At 45.5% G+C, this 24,986-nt stretch overlaps 1 long non-coding RNA gene across 1 annotated transcript in view; it reads left to right on the top strand.

The window, feature by feature from the left end:
• Positions 1–1,507: 1,507 nt before the first annotated feature.
• Positions 1,508–24,986, top strand: part of LOC120381210 — a 33,178-nt gene continuing 9,699 nt past the window's right edge. The window contains exon 1 of the long non-coding RNA XR_005587980.1: positions 1,508–1,591. This is a non-coding gene — a long non-coding RNA (uncharacterized LOC120381210). The remainder of the gene's footprint in view (positions 1,592–24,986) is intronic.

Raw genomic sequence — 24,986 nt, 5'->3', positions numbered from 1 at the left:
CACATGCTGTGTCTCTTCAGAAGCAGTGGTCCATGGAATTTCTCTTCGCTGGGTTGGCTGGGGACAAAGGTGGTAAAGGCACAGCAGCCACATGGGGCTGCCGGCTGCCTGAGGTTGCAGTGGGTGCCTTGGAGCAGCTTCATTGCTAGTGGGTGAGATTCAGACCTTCCCTGACCCCCACCCCCGCACTGACCTCCCCTAGAATGCATCACATACGTTCGGGCAAAAAGCTGGAGCGAGGCAGCGTGGTCTAGTGGCTCGGGCCCTGGACTCTGAAACTGGAGTTCTGTTCTTGGCTCATTCACTGACATGCTGCGTGACCTTGGGCAAGTCATGTCCTCGCCCTGTGCCTCAGTTTCCCTTCTCCATATTTGAACTATCTTCTCCTTGGGGCAGGGTCTTGTCTCTTTCTGTGTGTTTGTTGATCTCCTAGCACAATCCTGCTTGGGGCCACCAGGTGCCTCTGTAGTATAGCACTAGGTGCCCCAGTCATGGACCCAGGCCCCATTGTGCTAGGTGCTGTACAAACATTGAATAAAAGACAGCGTCTTGCCGCAAAGAGCTTACACTCTCTATGAACAGGAACATTCAATGTGAGAAAAAAACAACTACCATTAGTATTAAGGTGGTTCAGAGCTGCACATTTAAATAAAACCCAAGAGAGACTAAGGCCCTAAGAAAATGAGCTCAGTCTGAAGGGTAGAGTCTAAGAAACTCAGTCTTCCTTGGCATTTACACTGTCCAAGGAGTGAGAAGGACATCAACGCTAATTCCCAGCCTGGGGAGAAAGCCTGGAAGCACCTTTCCTAGTAATGCTGTTTGCAGGAAGAGGAGTTTCCTTGGTGGGAGGGCTGGGGAGGATTGAAATAGAAACGAGAGGTTTCAGCACCATCTTGTGGCAACACGATAAATTGACATAAGTGTTTATGGCCCAAGTTCTTTAAAGCAGTCTCCAAATTTTAACCATTTCAGCTTTGGATTTTCCCACTCGTGGAGACACGTGGCGTATCTGCATGCAAGTCAGGTAAGACGATACCTAACAGCCTGATCTACATGCATGAATCTCATCAAATAAAGGTTATCCCAAAAGACCAGTTCTTTGGCTGATAGCCCCATTGACGCCAGTAGTTCCGTTAAAGTGAACCCCATGAGTGAGGGTCTGCAGGATGAGGGCCTAGGAGGAGCCTGAAAGGTGATGGCCAGGAATATGGAAATTGGGATTGTTTAGGATTTTAAGAAGATATTAACTCTGTTAGTTTCCCCCAGGCCAGTTCTAATCCTTAACCGCACTTGTACTGGTAACTGTGAGTACCTTCATTTAGGCTCTTAGGCACTCTTGAAAATCCCATTAGGCTCCTATCTGCATCTTTAGGCACCTGAACACCTTTGAAAATTTGACCCCAGGCCTTTCCACATTCAGGGCATGCTGAAAACTTCATCTTTGACGGGCATTTCCTCCAAAGGAAGTAAACTGACAGCTGCCATCTTGGCTGACAAATGAGATCGAACCAGGGACCTCCAGAGCTAAACCCTGCCTCTGTAACTGACTCATATCCTCTGCGGTTTGGGCACAGAGTAGGACCTATCTTAGGTACGTACCCAGCCCCAATTACTGTAGTATCTGAGACCTCACAATCTGTAATGTATTTACCCTCATCACATCCCTGTGGGGCAGCGCAGTGCTGTTATCCCCACTTTACAGATGGGGAACCAAGTCACAAAGAGGCTAAGTGACTTACCCATGGTCATACAGGAAGTCAGTGGCAGAGCAGGGAATTGACTCCTGGGGTCGGGGGAGGTTTCCTCTTTTCTGAGTGGGTTACACAAGCATCTAGAGCAAGGGACTGGTTTCATGCAGCTCCTGGAAGTGGTGCTTTATCCTCTGCTGAAGGGCTCTTTTGTAGTTTCTTATAGCAATATTCTTCTGCGAGGCCCTAGTTCAGCAAGGTAACTTCAAGGGCACTGCCTGTGGGGTTCAAGTTAGGCACTTGCTTCTGTATCTTGCGGAATTGGGGCCTAAATCGCCCAAAAGCTAGACATCCCTGCAGTCGAACAAGTGCACACAGGAGCACTGTACACTGAAACACAGCACCCAGTGTCACTGGAACTGCCAGACAAAGCCCATGTAGTCTGTCCTAACCCTGACAGCTTTGAACCTTCCCAATGATCCTGCCCTCGACTTTCCCCTGACTATGTTGACTTAAGTTGTGCTCATTCAGTCCTACATACTGGTTCAGGGGTAGGCAACCTATGGCAGTGGCACTCACACTGCCCGGGTCCTGGCCACCGGTCCGGGGGGCTCTGCATTTTAATTTAATTTTAAATGAAGCTTCTTAAACATTTTAAAAACCTTATTTACTTTACATACAACAATAGTTTAGTTATATATTATAGACTTGTAGAAAGAAACCTCCTAAAAACGTTAAAATGTATTACTGGCACGTGAAACCTTAAATTAGAGTGAATAAATGAAGACTCGATACACCACTGCTGAAAGGTTGCCGACCCCTGGTTGAATTCTCTGTGGTTTCTGCCTATGCACTGCACCCCAAGGAGCACACAAAATACAATATGTTCATGGCTGCGTCTGCACTGGGTGCTGGGCTGTGATCCCCACACACAGAGATGTAGATTTGCTCATGTAGACTTGCTCGCACTAGCTGTCATCTGAGCTATCACTCTAAAAATAGGAGTGTAGCCACAGTAGCCTGGTCACTGGCAGCAGCAGCACAAGCTAGCCACCTCGAGTATGTACCCCTGGGGTTCAGGCGGGTTTGTACTCACTGCTATTTTTAGTGTGATAGGAATCACACCCCTAGTGCTCCTAGTATAGACGTCACCTCAAAGATGGACTTCCTTTGAACTGGAATAGAGCATAGTCCAATGTATCAGGATATTTCTTTTTCTGTTACCCCAAGAAATCCTCCCAAACTCGCTCCACCCCCAAGCCCAGCATTAATTGCACCAGTTGCAACGTTAAGTGCCAGCTCTGGTTGAGAGCTGGCGCGTGCAAAGTTCAGGAAATTCTAAGCAGTGGCTCCTTCATCAACCATAACTTGGGGGCTCGTTACTGAGTTATACTGAGGTTCCACAGTTTCAGTGAATGCTTCCAAATATTCTTGATTACTTTTGCACATGCCACTGGCCCCTCCCTCTGCACCTTGGTGCTGCCGGCAGTGGCTGCTGCCGAGTCCCATGCCTCCCCTTGGCTCAGTTGATTTGAGAGAGAGTGACCTGTGACTCTCATTCCCACCATAACACTGCCGAGGGTCTTGAACTAGAACTGATAAGCATCCTCACAAGGTTGATGAGACAGCTGGTGGCACCACACAGCATCACCACGTTGTGTGGGAAGCAGCATGGTCTGTGTTAGCAGTTGGGTGCTCTGGTTTCTATTGCCAGCACTGGTGCTATCTTGCTGCGACTTAATGTCAGTTAATGGCTCTTTGCCTCAGTTTCCCCACCTGTAATGCATGGGGGATGGTGCTCACCTACCTTTGGAAAGTGCTTTGAGCTCTAAAGATAAAAGGAGCTACATATTATTATTATTCTGAGCCATTTCCCTCCAGGGCAGGGAGATTTATGGCATAACTGTTCCAAGGGATGAGGGGGCCAGGAAAATCTTACAGCAAACCTCCAGCAGATGATGCTCTTGCTCTTCAAAACAGCCCCTGTGCCTCCAGAAGATGGCTTCCTCAGAGCCTGACAATAAATAGTTCTGGATAGATTGTCAGGCTGTGTGATTTAGGGCCCAGAAATAGTGAAGCTGTGGAGGTTTCTCAAAAATTTATTTTTATAAAATGAGAGAAAGATGAACCTAGGTATTTTTTCGCACCCTTCCTACCAATCCTCTGCCTACTAAGTCTTAGGGGCCATACCTGAAGGGAAATTTTAACCCCTCTGCTATGGCTTCATGTGCCAGATATGCTGAGGCCACCTGTTCTGTGCTAATGACTACACCTGCCATGTTACAATGTGCTAGTGGCTTCAGCATTATTAGGATAGTGATGGTAAACAATTATTGTGTTGTCCTAGGATCTCAGAGCACATCAGAGATATTATCTGATCCAGCCTGGCAACACTTCCGGAAGATAGGAGTGTTCCCCCATGACTGAAATGCAGCTGCCGCTGGGGTGGAACACAGCAGCTGTTTAACAGCTCAGAACAACATTGCGCAACTGAGGAGGGCAGGAAATGATAAAGCCCTTATCCAGTTGAAACTGCAGGCGGGAATTGAAGGAGGTGGGATGTGATTACCTGAGCTGGAATTTGACCTGGTCTCTGGGGATAACCCCCTGCTCCGCTGGAGATCTAGATCTAGCTGTGCCTTCAGGTCCTGTGAGGCTGGTTTAACAGTAGCTCCAGTATCGTGTTCAGGTTCAAGTTCTAGGATACAATGGGTACCGAGGGCATGTGCTGTGCACACAATGGCATATGACTCCTAATTACGGGGTGGAGGTTGCATTTCTTGACAACGGGCAGTTTTTCTTTAACGCAAGTCACAGGCTGTGCCTCATTAGGCCTCTGAAGTAACACATGGATTCCTATTGGTATGTACCTCTGCCATGTCTGCTCATGCTGAATCCGACTCTGGGAAAACTTCTCTCCATGTGTCAGGATTGTGAAGAAGAACCCTAATGAACTAATGCTCATAAAATGCTTTCAGGTCTTCCAGTGACCGAGGGCAAAGTACTCACATTTAAACGAATTCCTATAAGGAGAAGGGGATGTATCCAGCTCAGGGTGTGTTTGAAGGGTGTTTTGTGACTGCCCCTTCCCATCTCCTGCCTGTTTCTGAGTCACTTGCCTGCAGAAGCAATGCTCTTGTCAGTTGGTGTGTTCTTCGTGGGTGTAATGCTGAGCTCCAGCAATGCTTCTGGAAAACAGATGGAACTGGGGGTGCTAAGAAACTCACAGGATCAGGCCCTACGAATGCATGCGGGAAAACACCTGCTTTGTCTGCGTAACTCCGAGTTCTGCATCTTCAAAGGTACCAGAATGTTTCCTTACTTAAATGATGGATTGTAGTGCTCATGCGAGATAAACTAATCACATTAGCTTGTATCTGGTAGGGGGCAGATCCAGAGCCCTCTGAAGTGGATGGAAAGACTCTCATTGACTCTACTGGGCTATGGATCAGGCCTGTGGTGCAGCTTCCTTGCACAGTTCTGGCTACACACATCAATCCTGACTTACATCACCTCTTCCTATTCCAACCCTGGGCCCATGCTTCAGTATTACCTCAGCTGTAGCTACTGTATCAGCTTCGAAGTTCTGAATGAGATTCTGTAGGTAAAGAAAGGCATATATGTGTATTTATAAGGCTAGCACAGCTGAAGGCTAAGGATTCAATCACAACATTAAAGAGGAACCCGGTTTTTTACAGTAATTATTCCGAGGAACACTTTAAATGAAATACAGGAACTTAAAAAAATCCCATGCAACTTAACAGTAACTGAACAGTCTGTTTGCTCACAGAAACCCTGCTTCTTCACAAGATTGTATTCAACTCTAGCCCTGCATTCTTCCCCAGTCTCTGTCTCTCACTGATTTAAGACAACGGGATCTTTCAAACTTAGATGCATCAAATCAGTGCTTAGCCCCTGAGCCTGGCTATCCACCACGGAAGTGGAAGTGGTGTCTAACTCCAGGTTTTCTGGATCCAGGCAGCTCACCTTTCCACATGGTGTATCACAGCTCCAGACACTGACTTAGTGTTTCCACCTCTGAACCAGGGCCGCCCAGAGGATTCAGGGGGCCTGGGGCAAAGTGGGGGAGCTGCGGCGCTTGTGGCGGTCCGGGTCTTCGGCGGCATTTCGGCAGCGGGGGGCCCTTCAATGCCGCTGAAGACCCGGAGCGACTGAAGGGCCCCCTGCTGCCAAAATGCTGCCGAAGGCCCGGAGCGACTGAAGGGCTCGCTGCCGTTGAAATGCCGCTGAAGACCTGGACCGCCGCTGGGCCAGGGCTCACAGGGCCCCTGCGGGGCCCAGGGCCTGCGGCCTGGGGCAAATTGCCCCACTTGCCCCACCCCCGGGTGGCCCTGCTCTGAACTCAGAGATCAATTCAGATTTCTGGGTGGGATCTCTGCACTGGCCTCACTGCTCCATGAATGGCAATGGGAAGAGGCAGAGTTAAGTCAATGCTGAGCATTTTGGATAATTCTACTCTCAGTCTCCAGAGCTATCAGTTTCGTACACATGCATGTCTATATAGAGGTTCTGGTAGTAGTATAGCAGATGGGGGTTTGTTGTATGATCAGGGTTTGCATGGCAAGAGCTTTACCTTGTAATAATTTGAATGAGCCAGTAATAATGACGACAAACTTTTGTGCACGTGAGGGCATTGGTGACAAGGGGGCCAAAAGGGATGATATCATGAACAAAACAGCCTCTCCCTGCCCGGCACTAGACTGACTTGGTGGAAATCATGCCGTACTTATTAAGTGCCGACTGCCCCCTCTAAATTATGGATCTGTCACTTATTCTCCCTCCAGGAGGTGCGGTGTAGTTTTTGCAGCTTCTCTGCAGCTGCCCTTGCACGGCAGTATCTGTTTTGTACATTCTAAAGTCTCTTCAAATTGGTATTTTAACATTTTTATGTTTAGTTTTATAAGATAATTGTTCTCTGGTGTTTAGATGTGTTCCTTTTTTTGTTAAATTTCTTGCAGCTGATGTGCTAATTCTATTCTATCTACCTATATTCCCCCTGTACCTTCAGTTCAGGGGCAGCTCTATGTTTTTTGCTGCCCCAAGCACGGCAGGCAGGTGGCTTTCGGTGGTGTGCCTGCGGGCGGTCCAATGGTCATGCAGATTTGGCGGCTTGCCTGTGGGAGGTCCACTGGTGCGGTGCCATCGGTGTCCCTGCTCCTGAGTTGCCGCCGAAGCCGCAGGACCGGCGGACCTCCTGCAGGCACGCCGCCGAAAGCAGCCTGCCTGCCGTACTCACAGCAACCGGCAGGCCGCCCCCCGCTGCTTTCTGCCCCAGGCATGCGCTTGCTGTGCTGGTGCCTGGAGCCGCCCCTGCTTCATTTGGAGGTAGGATTCTGGTTTCACTTCCTGTAATAGATTATTAGGTGGTGTTGCTGTGTGCTCTTACACAGCCGCTGTGTTCTAGGACAGGGTGAAGTAGCTGCATTCCAGTGGTGGGTGAAGTGATCTGGGTATATCTCACCAAATTGAGTCCCTGCCATTGCATTGGTGCACCTCGCTCCTTCCTATTCTCTGCCTGTGGCACACAATAGTTTAGTCTCGGGAGGGCTGTAATACTTTAGTCTAATCCAGGTTATTGGGTTCAATGCAGGGATCAATGGGAGGGGGTTTAGTGGCCTGTGATGTGTTGGACGTCAGACTAGATGTTTTTATGGTTCCTTCTGGCCTTAAAATCTATGACTTACAAAGCATGGTGGGATCCTTGGGCTGAAAAGAGATGAAGAAATGTAAAGAGACATGGGCCCAGTCTGTTATGTTCCAACCCAGACCTTATTATTATTTATAATGTGCCTATGCCAAGAAAGTCCCACTGGGATCAAGGCCCCATTGCGCTATGTTCCTGTCCCAAAGAGCTTGCAGTGTAAGTCAACAAGACAGACAAAAGGAGGGAGTGGAAAGAGGTGAGGTGACTTGTCCAAAAATCACACAGCAGGTCTGGGACATGAAGCCAAGTCAGTGCCAGAGCCACAAGGTTAGGCTGCACCTAAATCCAGATCCAAATGACAGAGACGAGCCTTTGCCACAGACCTTGTATGAAACCCGAAGCTGGAAGGTTTCAGATCCCAGTGTGTTCTGCTGGGGCCCATTCCCATCATTAATAGAAAAGCAGGTAAAAGATGCAGGGACTTAAACAATCCTAATGGAAAAGGTAAAAGTCTCTGGCATGGGACACCTAGTGTAGTTGCAGTTCATTAAGTAAACACTGCGAAGCTTAGATCTGCTGTTATTAAAAGGTGTAATACAATGAGAAGCAGAGAAATGAGCAGACAGGTTACACCTTGCCTCAGGCAGCAGCAGCAGCTGTCCCAGGCTGACAAAAAGAACGAGTGCACGAGCTATTGCCAGGTATGATTTATCTTTTAAGGGGAGCTGGGTGCAGGCATTACCATGGGATCATAAAACCCCCAGACTGAGCTCCTGAGACTGGAATGGGTGACTCTGCAGCCGGAATCGCCTTCCAGGCTTGCTTGGAGTTTCTTCGCACAGCTCCTGTGTTCAGTGTCAGAAGCAACTGGAGCATGAGGAGAACGTTACTGGTGTTTGAGCCTTTCGCTCCAAGGGTGCAGGTCTGAGTTCAGCCCACGCAGAGAGCTGATCTCATGGTGCCAGCTGTTTGGCAGTCTCCATCTGAAATGCACTGGAGTCCTCGCTCCAGCTCCTATGTGCAAGCCCCAGAAAAGCAACCGCTACACTAGAAACTGGTTGGAAACAGACATGCCAAACCCGTGAAAAAAACACAGAAATTGGGCTTGTTTTTGGCTTAATGGGCTTGTGAGTTGCTTGCTGGCTAGTTTTTGGCTTGTAGCTTGTTGCTTCTTGTTTTTGATCGGCTCCCGGCAAGCAGGAACAATGGGGGGCAAGCAGTGGGGAGAGAGTCAGGGGTGCACAGCGGGCCCACCACAGTCCCACACTGCACGCCGGGGGGATCTAGTCACATAGAGAGTTGGGGTTCTTAGGGATTGGCTTGTTTTGACCTTGTTTTGAAATGGGATTAGCTTGATTTTTGGCTTATTGTGAAAGTCGGGGTGCTTATTTACCATGCGAAAGTTGGCAACTGTGGTTGGAAATCTCTCCTCAGAGCCCAAGGCTTGAATGGCCCTGGAGGTAGGGTCGCCAACCCTCCAGGATTATTCTGGTGTCTCCAGGAATTAAAAATGAATCTTCAGTTAAAGACTAGGTCATGTGATGAAACCTCCAGGAACTCATCCAACCCAAACTTGGCAACCCTCCTTGGAGGGGAACCTCGGTCCTACTGATGGCCTCTCAATGAAAGGGAGGAGGCACGTTGCAGGGCAGTGTGGGGGAAGCTTGCACAGCTCCTGCCCTGCTGTGCCTGTTCTGTGGACAAAGAGAGGGATGCACTGTCCTGGGCTGTCAATGTGCTGGTTAAGCCTCAGAATTGAACCTACCATATAATTGCTATAAGCCTTGGGGTGAACGTTCTTTGGACAGAACAGCCAAGCAACCACCAATTCAATCAGTGCATAAAAAAGATCATTTTTTTAGGGCCCACCATAAAACAGCTACGTGCTCCCCCTACTGTCTAAAGTGGCATTCATTAATCTAACGCTCATTATTACAGGGCTGGGTCTGTTTCTGGGGGTCCCATCAGTTAATGTAGAGAAGTCAACAAACAGGTGCTGGAATGTCAGAAAGAAAGCTCAAAAGAGTTACCTAGTGGAACAGGAAAAAATTGGTCAGGAAATAAACATCTAAATATCCTGAGAGGAAATTATAAGTAGTGGAAAGTAAGGGGTGGGCGAAGCAAAATTGTGTTATAAATTAAAGGGAAAAAAGTTGCCTTTTAGGAGCTTCTGAAAAAGATAACCTAGAGGCCCAGGTTTGCACACAATCAACCAGTCACTGGGGCTTTGGCCTGCAACTTGGGACACCCAGGTTCAATTCCCTGCTCTGCTGCAGACTTCCTGTGTGACCTGGGGCAAGTCTCTTAGGCCTAGATCCTCCAAGGTACGTAGATGCCTGGCTCCCACTGAAATCAGTGAGAGTTAGGCACCGAAATACCTTTGGGATTCTGGGCTTTAGTCTCTCTGCCTCAGTTCCCCACCTGTAAAATGGATCATAGCGCTTCCCTAGCTCACAGGGATGTCATGAGATTAAAAACATCAAAGGTTGGGAGATGTTCTGATATTATGGTAACGGGATACCTAGAAGTACCTCGGATAGTAAAGTGCACCTAATTAGCAGGTTGCACATTCATTCATTTTAGTACATATGCATCTCTGTGTGTATGTGGACTTCAGGCCTCCCTGACTAAGAATATGGCCCTACCATTCAGGCACTGTGTTTGAACACAGGGCTGCCAGCTACCACAACTTTATAGCAAGTCTCATGATATTTGTATTTATTAAAACCCCAGCTCCTAGAATTCTGGGATTACCTGGGAATCTCAGTTTAGATCTCGTGACTGCAGAGGAAATCTTGCAAACATGACCTGAATGCATTGTAAAGTCTCAAAAGCCAGAAGACCTCCACCCAAAAGGTGTGATTTTTAAGAATATAATTTTTTTAAGCCAGTTGGATGATTTTTGAACATGGGGAAGGGGTGACCAGTACTGAGAACAGCTCTTTCCTGCTTCCAGGACAACTGCCACTGACCCACTTTGCTCACTGTACTCTCCGGTAGCCCTTCAGGAGAATGACCCTTTGATGGAACAATACATCACAACAAGAGGCTGACTAATACAATGAGGAGCAAATTCATTAACAATAAAGATGTGTCTCACTCAGAGACATCCAGGTTGGTGTGAGGGGCCTGGGGATCCCGCAGGAGCTCTGTGCCCTGAGTGGGAGCAAAAGGGGAGCATTACTTTATACTGCACTATGGAAGCATGGATATCTCATCAGGCAGTAGGTGTTGTGGGTCCCCCTTTGTGCGTGATCTGCAGAGACTGTTAGAGCCCTAGCTAGAAAGCCTTGTATTTCGCTCAAGCTGGAGCAACTCAGCTCTGGAGGACCCCAGTTGAGTCGATGGTGTGTTGGCTAAGATGGCAGCTGTCATATATGCCGAGCCACAGGCAGTTCCTACAGAAGGATGAATCCCAGGGAGTGCTCGTATTCTGTCCAAGTGACGACTACATTGCTTACTTGCCTGGTGCTTGTGGGCTGCTTTCCTCCAGTCCAAACCAGTTAATCAGATAAATGTATTGTCCAGTGTATTTAAATATCAGTGCAGTGCATTTTATGCAACATGTGAGATCTAAGAGATGTGTGGGAAACGAGTATTTTTCAGTACTGGGGAGTGCAGAGATGACTCTTGTAACACCTGGAGCATGTCCTCCTAATTGTACATGTGAAACCCACGATGGCCAGGTTACGAACATGGTTTCCAGCAAGAGTGAAGTTCTCAGTTCAGCTCTTGTCACTAAATGGATTGAACAGTTTGGTTACCAGCCACTCGTAGGACTGGAAGGGATCCGCTGAGTCACTGAGTCCAGTCCCCTGGCACTGCATGGGTCAAATTCCATTGACTTCATTGGAGATGCACCTGCTTGCATGCATAAGTTACAAACTTGGCCCTCTGGCTGCATGATGTGTGGAATCTTGCAAAAATCACCTTGTTCTCTTCCCCTCCAACCACCCTTAGACTTGGTATGTTGGAAAAAGGACAGAGCAAGACTGCTGCAGAATCCCTGTTTAGCATTGAACACTGTCCCTTTATAACATGAAAGCTCTTTGTGACTCTCCCTAGGGTGACTTGGTCTCACCATTCAGGTGCTTGTAACGTCTGATAAATTAGCACGTAAGGGCTGTGATTTCCCAGCATCTAACAGTACAGCCGGGGCTTCATTCTCCCCTCACACTCAGGAGTAACACCACTGAAGTCAGTAGTGACACTGGTGGGAGAGGAGACTCAGTCCCCAGATCTCCAGGAGTAAAAAATCTCCCAGCTGAATGTAAAATGTTAATGTTTCCTTCAGTTGGAGTAAGGAAACCAACCAGCAGCTTGTGGAAAGGTTTGTTTACAGTTAACAATAATGTTAGAAGCTGGAAGTAAAGCCAGAACTACTTAACTAGACTCCTAAAACTTTGGAGAGTTCAGGTAGAATAGGATCCAACTTGGAACTGTCCCTGGTTCTGGTTTTGCAAAACAGAAACCTTATCTGTGACAATTTGCAAAAGTAAAGAAACCTGTGTCTTATCCTGTCTCTAGGTTTCATTGGCTCGTGCTGTCGCCTATGGCGTAATGTCTTCCAGATTCCCTTTGATGCTTCTGATCTGCTTCTTTCAAGCACTAAAGAGCGGTGATTAAAGTATAGGCTAGAACACAGCACCTCTTCCTACCAAAAAGGAGGATCTTGCCTGCTTAAAGATCATTTATGGTCAGAAAGGTGTCTGTCTAAAGATAGCATACTCCAACTCCACAGAGCTGACCCTTGTGGGTATGCGGAGCCAAAACAAGTGACAAACAGCTTTTGGCTGTTTTTTACTCTTGTCAGCATTGTGAAACCAGTCCGGTGATGACAAAATGAGCTGGCGTCTGTCAGGCGTAGGCATCATCCACACAATAGTTAACCAAGTTCAAATTGCAGCATCTTTATGTAGCCGATATACACAGGTGGAAGCCTCACGTGCACCTGTAATACACTTCAGTCAGATCAGTGTGATTGGTGGTGATGCACCAGGCAAAAAGAACCCCACATTTTGGGGCTGGTGGTTAGAGCACAGATCCTTGGAAAGCAGGGATTTGGAGTCACAGAGAGGGAGACATAGGACCCATGATGCTATTTTTACAATTGCTTTTCAGGCCAGAACTGCAAGGAGTTTAAGGATGGAATTTTCAAAAGAGCTCGGTTCTGGGCTAACTCTGCTCTTATCGAAGTCCATGGTTAAACTCCCATTGATTTCAGTGGGAATGGCATTAGGCTAATACTGGGTCTTAGTGTTTGCACTGTGTTCTGCAGCACCAAGATGATAACCCTTACACAGGCTTTCCAGGATTCCATAGTCAGGGAAATGGAAAGAATCTTAAAGGGCATCTGTTCCATTCTCTCTGGCCCAGGGTCTTTTGCTAGTGTTGTCATCTCTGTGACTATCTTCAGAACCTCTTCTGTCTCAAGCTTAAAAGGCACTTGCAGGCCCATCCTCTCATGCACAGTCCGTGAAGACACTTTGTGGTACGGAGCTGTCGGATGTGTCATTTGAGAAGTTCCTTTCTCCTTGAGATTACATGATTACTGGGTATAATTATTTAATAGAGTCTCAGCACAGTCCCCTGGGGCTAGGCAAGGTGACTGGCCACATATTTTTGTCAAGAGGGAAAACCGACAAGTGTACGCTTGCCAATTATTGTACTACAAACGTTCTAAAGGTATTTTTGATGGATGGAGATGGAAGCTCAGAGATTCGGGGGTTTAATTATTGGTCAGTTAAAAAACAACCCCCCTCTTTTCTTACTTGCTTGTCTCAGAAGCAGTAGAACAATCCTTATTTGCTTCATTTCTCCACTGAAGCTACTCATCTATTATAGGAAGTTTGAAAATGGACCATTTTGCAGCCCTGTGTCATAGAATTCTCTCCCCACCTCTCCTTTTGGCTCTCTCACGCTCCATCATTTAAATCCCCATCTCAGAACCTCTCTCTGTTCCTCCTCTTAATTAATGATGCTACTTCTAAGGGTGAGATGTCTCCTCCTGTTCTTATAATCCCATGATTTTCTTCTCATTTGGGACCACCAGCTGGTGATGTGTTTTGTTGTATTTTTGTCATGGCTGATTCTTATTGACTTGTTCTTTTCTTATCCTTTCCCAGCTCTTTGGGTCACAGGCTCATTACTTTATAGAAATTAAGGAACATAATATAACGATTTGATCTTGCATCTGTTGTGTGATGAATGCTAATGAAATGTCTCGGCAAAATGGCCAGTTTGAGGTATTTCCCCTGATCCAAATTAGCTGGGCAAGGCATTTTATGCAACATATAGTGTAGGAGGCCTATGAAGAAATAGACTATTTTCCTGCCTATGCATTCTAGGACTGCTGCTGACAAACGAAGCCGTCTGGTTCCCTTAATCAAGGCACCTTGTTATGGGCTGGCCCTAGGAGTAAGTATTAAGCATACTGTACGGTGGCATTATTTATGACTTGGACTGACACTGCATCACTCTATTATCCATACTTATAGAAAAAGACCCACTGTAAGTATAATTAGTTAATAAATCACCATGAGTGATAAACAGAATGATGGATGCAGGTTTCAGTTGATCACTTTTTTATTAAGGAGAGATAAATCAGCATCGTATTGTTGCTGTAAACCTTTCAAATTGGTCAAAAAATCTTGCCATGCCGAAATGCAGCAGGGAGGTGATTAACGTGTCAATTGCGCTGTAACAAATTGTACCCAATAATTGATATCAATCAATCCTTTTAATTTCTCCTCAATGCAATAGGCGTGATAAGTCATCCTGCTGTTCCTGCAGCTGCAGCCTGGTGCTCTGGCTTCTGCATCCTTATCCCCAGACAGCACCCTCCTTCAGTGTTCTCCTCTAATGCCACAGCTTCTGCATCCTCAAGCAAAGTTCTCCTCCAACCACATCCCATTGATCAGACGTAACTTACTATTAATATTACAACAGCACCAGAAGACCCCAGTTTAGATCAGGACCCCATCGCGCTAGGCGCTGCACAGACATGTAGGCCTTGTCCTCACTTGGTAAAAAGGTGCCTTCTTACCCTGTGTTAGTGAAAATGAGAAAGTCCTAGTGAAGACCAAGCAATTGTAGTATTAACATGTGCTGGCAGGCTGATGTGAACCCTACACTTCACCCTAGTGATTACCTTGACCTGCGAACATATGTGTAAACTACACACTGCCTTGTCTTCATCTGGAATTTACCTCATGTTAGCTAAGACAAGGTTAGAACAAACCTCTTTCCTAGTATGGGTGGATCCATAGTGAAGGACAGTTCCTATCTTGGAGAGATTACAATCTACACAGACAAGTCAGTCAAAGGGCGCACAATGTCATTTTTCCAGCAAGGGGACTGTGGCACAGACAGATTGAATAACTAGCCCAAGGTCACGCAGGAAGTTCTGTGCTATATCTAGGAACTGAGCCCACGTCTCCTAAATCCAGGTCTGATGATTTAGCCACAAGGACACCTTCCTTACTCCAGTAGCTTGTAAACTCTTCAGGGCAGGACTCACAATGCTTATTTGTCTGCCTGGCAATACACGTCCATGGTGCTATGTTAAAAATAGTACTAGAGATAAAATAACTATTCCCAGTATGATCAGACAGGAGACACTTGTGACCACTGACTTTTATCATTGTACTGTAGGCAAGCCCTATGAGTATAGGGTACTTTGATCATTGCACCAGTTTCTGCAATCATGGGAATTTCCATTGTGACTATGCTAGAGGTCTGGGAAGGGTGAAGAAGAGAAGAGATGGTTGTAGGCTACGTTACAGCTAGTACAAATAAAAAAGTTTTCCGATCAGGTTATTTTCATATCTAACTAGAGACAGGCTTGAATTCAAACCATGGATGCACACACACAAACTCTGGCCTGTTCAAGCACTAGATCCAAACTTTGTGGCAGGAGCTCCTCTCTTATACAAACTAATATATAAGAGAACTTACTTTGCTTCACATGACATATTACGATGTCATATTCTAGGAGACGGCACATAGCCAGGCATACTTTAAACAGGCATATGTAGCACCAGGATTATTGAATGGGATTAGGCAAGGATACAATTTTCAGTCTTCTGGGGGGCATGGGAGCAACATTTCTCATGCCAAAAGGCAGTGCTTCAATTCCCCATCGAGTCATCTATTAATGTGCTTTTGGATCCCTGTAGCTGCACCTACTGCAGTGGTGAGCTCGCTGTGCCTAGTGACGACATCTGAATGGAGTGTACAAGGATGCAATAGGCACGAGGTGTAGACACCCTTTACATTCCTCAGTACACACCTCGTGTAGAGTTAGTGAAGTGCCAGATTTGCAGACACTGTCCTCTGTTTTAATTGACAGATGCGAACAGCTGCAGGCACAATATTGCTCTGGAAACCGAGTTGGTAGCTGAGATCACTCTGATGTCAGATTGGGGGTGCAAGATTGTTTGGATAATTATCCCTTGCAATTTTGAGGACGCAGATAGCGGAGGCCTGGTTATGACTGGGATGAGTATTTGACCCACTACATATTCATGGCAATAGTGTGAGCAATGCAGGGAGAACAAGCATAGGGCAGCTGTTTGCTTTGCCAGCTGGGGTGAATTCTACAAACGCTCAGCTATATTTAGAGAGAAGCCACACGCATGCCTTTCCCCCACTTTCCCGGTTGCACTAACTTCTTCACCGGTAAGAGCTCTCAAAACTTTACCAACCTCCTTATGTATTTCAGGTGTAAAAACGCTCACCTATTCAGGCTCGATTGCTGTGCAAAACGCTATTAACAGGAAACTTTCTGCATGTGGGAGTGCTTCAAATTAATCTCCCAGAGCCACGATATCAGCTGCTCCGGGGATTTCTATCTACTTGAATTAGCAGATGCATTGTGAGCTCTTCGGACACTGAGGTCCTGAATCCCAATGTAAAGCTGAGGGGCTCTTTTCTGATGAATGAGGCACACCCCTAATTCTTGCTAAACTATCTTTGGGGTGAGTTACGCAGATGGGGCCAGATCCTCAGCTAGTGCACTGAAGTTGGTGAAACTACATTGATTTACACCAGCTGAGGATCTGGCCCCTATCTCCTGCTTTGATGATAGCCTGCCCTTCTATGGTCAGTCCATGGCAGTGGCTCCCCCACCCTTTTCTGTCACACCCAGTGCTGTCTCGCTCCGAGTACGTCATATCTGTCAGCTATAATATCCCTGTGACACAGCATCCTCTCATATATACTTGCCATAATACAGAGAAGATGAATATTGCCCCATAAATGCCTCTTAAGTTAATGTAAAACCACATCTTGCTACATCATGTGTTCAACAAGCTGTCATTTTCCTCATAAATTTTGAAGAGCGTTTTAGCGTCTTGAAGTGATTGGCTTGCCTATCCGTCTGAGAAGTAATCACAGCCTGTGGCCTAGTCTGGGTACTAGGGCTGTAAATCAATCTCAGGGCTTTGTGGCCATTCTGTCCTTGTGGTTCCCCACCCACCCCCAATTCAGCTGTCGTCCTGGTTTATGGCATCAATTGGTAGCATATAGCCCCATGTGAAAGCCAGACTCCTGTGTGACAACAAAGCAGATGACAATTCCGTGTGTGATCTAACTTCACCTCTATCACACATCAGAATGTTACAGTTCAGTGGGACCTACTCATCTCTCTACTACTATAGAATCAGTCTATCAGTCAGGCTTCACTCTTAGGGGCTCTGGCAATGTGGCTCTGTATTTTGCTCTGATACATACTGGGACATCTCCAGTTCCACCCCTGCTGAAACAGCTGCACATCATTGGAAGCCCCGTGACTCCTATGCTTTCTTCTAGGAGCACAGGAACATTGAGCCTTCAAGCCCAGCATCCTTCCTGTAGCAGTGACTCATACTTGATGCTGCAGACAATGTTAACCCTTTACAATGCACTTGGGCCCAAAGTCTTTGAAAATGACCTCTGATTTTGGGTGCTCAACCTGAGTGATCTTAAAGAGAAATAGAGACATAGATACAATATGAGATGCCACTAAGCTCCTCCAGGTTGAGTCACCCAAAACCAGCGGCCACCTTTGAAAACATTGGCCCTCGTGCCACCTATGCAATGCTATAAATGGGCGAGGTGGCAGGGTGAAATCTCTTCTTGTTTCCTCACAAATGATAGATTCTGTTAGGGTGATCCCCTGACCAGAGAGCTGAAACTCTGAAGTAGGTATTGGATTATCCTTAGCTTTGCATTTGCTTTTAAACCACAAAAAGCCTAGGTTTAAATCACAAGATAAATGAATTTCTGCACCTCAGGCTCTCTAGCAGCTGTTTCCTATATCAAACAAAAGTCATCACACAATCTGGCCCATTTGGCAATCTCTAGCCAGGAGAGATCCATGACTGGAAGAGCTTCATGGCAGGACTGAGGTGCATTAGTTGAATGGTGCAGGGAAAACTTGCACTGCGTTTGACTGAAATATGCCTGGAGCCAGCTTAGAACTATTAGCTGCTATTTTTCATGAGCACTAAAATTCACATACAAACAAACCCTGCAAGACTTAATACCTGTCTTTGCTGCTAGAGTAATAGGATAGATGAAGTCCGGGTGAAGCTGAATGATAGCAGAATAAAAGTCCATCTTAATCACACTGTCCCTAACTAGAATAATTTTACATTGCCATCCATGACCAAGATAAAATCTGCCATGAGACAGTGTCCTATGGAACTGTTCATTGGCTGCCTCACCTTCTTAATGCGGAGCTTCAGAATGTATCATAACTAGGGCCCTGGGATCTCATTTGTACCTTATTTCATCACGAGGAGACTGTACGGCCTAGGCCTTCCTCGTCAAAGGGAATTGAATTTTTCTCTCCGTACAATTGCTTCTCTTTGCAGAAATGCCTTTTGGGAAGCTTCAATAACACCAATTCCCTCTTGCATTCAAGTACCCCTGAACGAATGACCCTGCTAGTGGTGCAGTTTTTCCCCCTCCTCCCATCTCTCCCTAACTTTGATTTGATCAGGCCAAATCTGAAATGATGTGTGAAAGTAATGATATTTTGTAATTAAATCTCTGGTGATGGCTCCTCTAATTTGTGGTACATGCATTGTTCATAAGGAAAAAGGCATCAATTCATTTTCTGACTGGCTACTCCAGGGACTCATAATTAGACCCAGCTCATCTCTTGCTGCCTTGCATATTAAAGAGCTGCTGAAATGCAAAGAGAATTTGGGATTTTTTTGCCCCCTCTTCCCAATCCTCCCCCCCTTCTAATAATGTTAACTCAATTAGAAACATTCAGGGATTTAAAGGATGAGCCAAGAATATAAAGACAGATCATTTTTAGCATGCTGTTCAGGTTAGGGGGTTATGGACTCATTGGGAAGATTGGGGCTCTACTTCACCTGCAGAAAGCTATGGAGTTTGGACTACTCTGTTGTGTAATTGAGAACCTGGGCAAAATTCTGTTCTCTATTACATCCATCCTATGCTCTCTTAAGTCAATGAGGGGATACCTTGGCCCACTGTGAATTTAAATGGAAGTTGCTCAGTGATAGCACAGTCTTGCTTAGGAAAAGAATTTGGACAGTAAGAGGCTGGTTATTCTGCATAGGTTATGTTATAAATGCTGATAGGTCTAGATTAAATATTAAATACACATATAGCCCTGAAAACATTATAGGGGGAAAATCTGGGCCATGGGAAGTAATAAGTATGGCTCCGTTTGACATATTTACTGTGTAATACACGAAGGAGCACTTTCAGCAGGTGTTGCCCCTTCTAAGAAACAGCTTTTAAAGCTTCTCCTGGGTTTCCAATGTAATTTTGTTAACAAATACCTCTACTATCACAGGTGACTGATTTTGGCTAGCCTTGTGAGTGGTCACCGAGACTTTTCTTTGTGTGCGTGAGTGTATGCACACACATTCCAGATATGTGTACACATCTGCAGATGAAATACCAAACGGCTACTTCAAGTAAAATAATCCCTCGCCACCCCTAACACAACCAACCCCTCCTCCATTCCTCAAGCAGCTGTCTATCACCTGCCTGATCAACGTTGTCTCATGGGATGTGGTGTGGAATGAACACAACCTAGTGCAAATTTCTTTGAATGTATTAGATTTGTTAACATTCATCTGGGCTGCCTGCTTCACATGCTAGTTCTGTTTTGCTCAGATTCCATTATTTCTGGGGCGGTCAAGCAACATTTATCTACACTTAACATTCACTATGTCTCAAGAGTCTTATGTCTCTTCCTAAGCAAAAATGTGGTTGGGGGTGGTGAATGGGTAGACAAAAGGGGTGAGGAAAGGATTCTGTCTTCAACCCTGCCAAGCGTGCCCAGCATACCACACAAGCATGGCATAGGTTTAAGCTTCAAAGGACATCCTATATATGACATTTTAAATTAAAACCATCTTGTTGTTTTTTCCTGGTAAAACATTGCACCCTTTTTAAAGTACAGAAAATGCAACACCGGAAAACTATGAGTAAGACTATTAGCCAACATGGTCAGGGATGCAACCCCATGCTCTCAGTGCCACTAAACCTCTGACTGCCAGAAGCTGGGTCTGGATGACAAAGGATGGATCACTTGATAATTGGCCTGTTCTGTTCATTCCCTCTGGGGCACCTGGCACTGGCTACCGTTGGAAGACCAGAGGGGTCATTGGGCTGACTCAATATGGTCATTCTTATGTTCTTCTGACTACAATAGCCTTGGCTCGTGGGGGTTTGAATAGCAACAGTATACTGGCTATCCCTTTGCCATCAGGAGAGCTTGTTCTGTGATCATTTCTTTAGTTTACAATTAGCCTATATACTGTATATACACAAAGATGCTAACGTCTCATAAGGGGGTCTTTACCCAGTTAAAGTGAGCTAATTGTTTAGAGGAGCTCCCTCTGTTTTAGATAGTAGTTCAAGTAATCTCTTCAAGCTCATGGCTGAAATTTGGCCAAACAATTTCTCTGCCCACAAGCAAATTTCATATTTAAGGTCCTCTTCCCACAGAATGCAATAAGGGTTTTGCCATTCTTATCAATGGGAGTATGACTGGGCCCTAAAGAGGGATGGGAAGAAGCATGGTGCAGTGGTTAACACATTGCTTGGAGCAGGAGAACGGGGGCCTAGATCTTGGCTCACGGAGGTGGTAATCTCATCAGAACAGGACCCTGTGCACTCTCCCCCATTTGGGGCTGGATTTATTATTATTACAGAAGTGCTAGGAGCTGTACACACACTGTAAGAGACAGTCCCTACCCCAAAGAACTCACAATTAAAATAGATGAGACAGACAGTGGGTTTGAGAAAGGAAGTATTACCCATATTTTACAGAGGGGAAACCGAGGCACAGAAAAATTAAGTGGTATGCCCAAGGTCACACAATAAGTCTGGCAAAGCCTGGAGTCAAATCCGGATCTTTCAATCCCAGTCCAAAGCCTTAACTGCAAGACAGTCCTTCTTTTTATTAAGAGCTTCACTGATAGCAGAGCACTCAGCGCTGTAAAAAAGCAAGAGAGAAAGAACAGCCTTTGAGATTTCTCTGTCATTACACCCAAATGCCAGCTCTAATGCAGTCTCAAAGCTGAATGGCATGGCCTAGCCTAAACCGGATCTGGATACAAACATGGCTCAGCTGTAATAGTCTCTCACAGGTGCACACACATCCAGGAATTCTAGCAGAATCTGTCTGTGTGCATGCATTGTTTCTGTCTCGCTACAGAGGTGAGATAAGGGAAAGTTAAAATTTGAAGAGAAAATCTAGTGTTACAATAATCTCACATTTGTAGATCCTCGGTCACGATGGTATTTAAACATTCTGAAAAGAGTTGATGGTGCACAGTTCCAACTGGGGGGCTGGAACAATTTGTATCGTGGGGATACTGAGAGTCATTGAACCAAACTGTGAACCCTGGATAGGATGGAAACCACTTCAAGCCAGGAGGTGTGGGTGCACCCTCAGCACCCCTAGTTCCAGCACCTCTGAATTCCAATCAGGGTCACGTATAGGAACTGAGCTAGATGACATGCTGCAGCGAGAAGACAGTGTATCTTGAGTTTGTCATAGATGCCATGTGAAGCAAAGCTGTTCTCTAGCACACTAGTCAGATGCACTCAGGAAACTGCAAGGTGTTACACAGATGTGTTGATTTAATTAGATCATATAACACCAATTTACTTATGCCACAGCATCTGACGCAGCCTAAAGAAATCACTGTATTGAGTTTAGCTCCTTTTATCGGGTGACACTGTTTCTTTAAACAAGTCCCAAACATCCAGCACAGGACAAAACTCTGTACACATTGAATCACCCTCTCTCACAAACCCCATCTATTCTGCCATCCCTCCCTGTCCCACTGGCTGGCCTGAAGATTGTGCACCTATTACCAGCTAGTACCCCACTGATGATTTGCTAATGCGTTCCGGGATGGCTATCATTTCTAAAACAGGAAGGTATCAACATTGCGAAACAGTTTAATTATTCGGAGAATGCTTAGCTATTAGCAGAGACAAGAGAGCTCAGGGCTATTTTTCAGCATTAATTTTCCATTGGAAATGAATTCCTTTTGGTTACACTTTTTAAATGTTTCTTTTAATTAGACGCAATTACTTCAGAAGAATTGCTTTTATTTCTAAGCCTGAGATCTCAATGATAAAGCTGTTAACTGGCCGAGCTGAATGCTGTGTATGGCTCATTTAGCTGGTACACTAAAGTATATTGAACTAGGAAATTATACAGTGAATCAGCTATTAATTCATTTTATGATCCTTTCACTCTCACATCTTGAATGCGATCTTCAGGGGAAATTTAGTCACAATACATATAATTGTTCAACTATATATATGCCACTGGTTTACTACCATGAGGTTACAGGCATTCCAGAGCTAATCAGAGTGCAACTACGCAAGCAGCATTGACTCCTGACTTTGATGATACTGAGGGGACCATGGATGTCATTTTCACCAGGGGGCCATGAGGAGGCCATGTGCCCTGTGATTAGCAAAGGGGATGAATCATGTACACTCAAATCACTATTGAGTTTTCAACAACTTAAACAGAAAACTACTACAGAACCCAACTTATTTTTGGTGCCTACAGCAATTAGCTTTAAGGCCCTGATTCAGGCCCTGTCCTTATCCAGGAAGGGTGCTTAACCACATGTGTAAATCCCATGTGCTCTCCTGAATCACAGTTTATATTAATAAGGGACCAAAGAATCAGCTTACATATGTGCTGGTAATTCATGAAGTGGCTCTCCTTCCTCTGAGCTAGTAATGGACTAGTGCTTCAGCATAAAGTTAAATGTGTTAAGTGATGTAGGTGGTGGCGACTGTTTTTCAGGTAAGGCATAAAGGCCCAGATTCTAGCCAGTTGTAGGCATGAAGATACCATGGGCTTTTCTCAACAGTACAGGTGCTTACCCCAGGGTCCTGGACAAATTGAGATACTGTTACTCACACTGAGTAGTATTTTACTCCATGATAATTTATCATTGAAATCAAGGGGACTAACGTGGAAGCTGGTGCCTGAGCTATGAGTTGAACCCAGGGCCGGCTCCAGGCACCAGCATTCCAAGAAGGTGTCTTGGGGTGGCAGTCTGCAAGGGGTGGCAGTCCGTGTATTTTTGCCCCCAAGCAGCGTGCCAAATTGCCGCCGCTGACAGCGGGGGCAGTCCATGTGCCGTTAGGGCGGCAAGCGCGTTTCCGCGGCAGCGGCAATTTGGCGGCAGCGTCTATGTTCAGCTGTCTGCAGCAGTGCAGCTTCTGTCTTCCAGCTGAAGACAGAAGCTGCCGTGGAAACGCGCGAGCCGCCCTAACAGCACACGGACTGCCCCCGCTGTCAGCGGCGGCAATTCGGCACGCTGCTTGGGGCAGCAAAAACAGTAGAGCCGGCCCTGGTTGAACCCAAGTCGTCTGATTTCCAGTCCTGTGCATGATGCAGTACAACTTCCTTCCAACAACAATTGGGTATAGTCTTCTTCATGTCATGTCTTAAACTTCTGTGTAGCTGTGCTTCATTTGAGCGGTGGTTAAGAACATAAGAACAACCAGACTGGGTCAGACCAAAGGTTCATCTAGCCCAGTATCCTGTCTTCTGACAGTAGCCAATGCAAGAAGTTTCAAAGGGAATGAATAGAGCAGGGCAATTATTGAGTGACCAATCTCCTGTCATCCAGTACCAACATCTGGCAGTTAGATGTTTAGGGGCACCCAGAGCACGGGGTTGCACCCCTGACCATCTTGGCTAATAGCCATCAATGGGCCTATCTTCCATGATTTTATATAAGTCTTTTCTGAACCCAGTTATACTTTTGGCCTTCACAACATCCCTTGGCAACGAGTTCCACAGGTTGACTGTGTGTTGTGTGAAGAAGTACTTCCTTATGCTTGTTTTAAACCTACTGCCTATTAATTTCATTGGGTGACCCCTGGTTTGTGTGAAGGAGTAAATAACATTTCCTTATTCATTTTTCTCCACAACATTCATGATTTTAAAGACCTCTACCATATCTCTCTTCAGTCGTCTCTTTCCCAAGCTGAACAGTCTCTCTCTTTTTAATCTCTCCTCATATGGAAGCTGTTCCACACCTCTAATCATTTTTGGTGCCCTTCTCTGTACCTTTTCCAATTCTAATATATCTTTTTTGAGATGGGGTGACCAGAACGGCATGCAATATTAATGGTGTGGGCATACCATGGATTTATATAGTGGCGTTATGATATTTTCTGTCTTATTATCTATCCCTTTCCTAATGGTTTGTAACTACCAGTTAGCTTTTTTGACTGCCACTGAACATTGAGCAGATGTTTTCAGAGGACTATCCATGATGACTCTAAGGTCTCTTTCTTGAGTGGTAACAGCTAATTTAGACTCCAGGCTGGACTACTCCTTATGCAGAGAGGGCCTAATTTTCCCTTCACTTACTCCCGGGTACAACCAATAATTGAGTGGTTTTTCCAGTCCCTGGTTTTCACAGCAGCTTGTAAGGCACACTGGAATCCTTGGAGATTAATTTATTATTATATTTCTCTAATGCACCCATCACCATAGTATCTGGATACATGGTATGTAGTTGTAAGAACTGCAGAGTCCTTGTATAGATATTATAACTGAAAACATAATATATATCTTGGAGCACAGGACCTTCTTTCAGGAGCAATGTGTAAAGGAATAAAGTATAGTTAATGACTTGCATATGCTAGCACAGAAAATGAAAGCATTAGCAGTAGAACCCGTGGACTCTATCACTGTATATGGACTAAGTGTATATTTTCCATTGTGGATCATTCCTAACAAAATTCGAGGGTTGCCAACTGGCCAGTATATTTACTGGCATAGTCCCTATTTTTTTTTTTAATGAAATCCAGTTGAAGCTCAGCAGAAGCCAGGTTTTTATTTTTTAATGCCTTCAATAAATAAAAATGAAAACACTCTATATGAATAAAAGTGACGGGTGTCTCCCTTGGATGTTTTTAAAGCTTCCAAGAATAGTCCCTAGTGTCAGCAAAAGCTAATGTAGCCAAAAATTGTCTATTGAAAGTCTCAATACAAGGGGTTTTGCATCAGTTAGTGTAGAAGTAATTACTCCCCGGCCCAGGACTTAGCACTAAAGATGGACACAAACTAGAACACCTTTGTACTTCGGATCTGGATTTGAAAATAA

This window comes from Mauremys reevesii, linkage group 13 (assembly GCF_016161935.1).
Source record: "Mauremys reevesii isolate NIE-2019 linkage group 13, ASM1616193v1, whole genome shotgun sequence".
NCBI classification, from domain to species: domain Eukaryota; kingdom Metazoa; phylum Chordata; order Testudines; family Geoemydidae; genus Mauremys; species Mauremys reevesii.
This window is presented reverse-complemented; position numbering and strand designations above follow the sequence as displayed.